Below are 590 nucleotides of genomic sequence, written 5' to 3' on the forward strand. Positions count from 1 at the left end.
GCTCGCTCTCTCTGTAGATCTGTTGAAAGATGGAATTCAGATTAAAGGTTGTCTGAGCTATGTGGAGCCTGTCTAGCTTCACATAGTTTTGAGCGAGAATCCCACCCATCGTCTCTTATATGGACCCGAATGTCTTAATCCAGCTCCACGAGGAGGAGCATGTTATTTCTCCCTTCTTAGTTTGAGTACTTGAACTTTAAATGCAAAGGCCTCCTCCCGTAAAAATGTGTTACAATCTTCCCAGACAAAAAAGGGGGGGGCCGACCCTATATTTCTCTCGAGTAAATCCTTGAGGTTCTAATTCATAACTTCCACCCACCCTCTATTGGTCAACAGTGTTTTATCAAGGCCCCATCTAGGTCTTTCTACCTTCTCAAAATTGACATTGAGTTCAATAACCGGAACTGAGTGGTCTGAGAAGAGATTAGGCACTATGCCTGCCTTCCTCCTTGCCCATAGAAACGAGAACAAGAAGAAAATCAATCCTAGAGGCCGTATAGATCCTCTTGGAAAAGCAAGTAAATTCCTGGGAATGAGGGTTATCTAGGCGCCAAGGATCAACTAAGGCTAAATCCTTAGCTAATTTGGCC

The sequence above is a fragment of the Lissotriton helveticus genome, chromosome 4_1, assembly GCF_964261635.1.
Source record: "Lissotriton helveticus chromosome 4_1, aLisHel1.1, whole genome shotgun sequence".
NCBI classification, from domain to species: domain Eukaryota; kingdom Metazoa; phylum Chordata; class Amphibia; order Caudata; family Salamandridae; genus Lissotriton; species Lissotriton helveticus.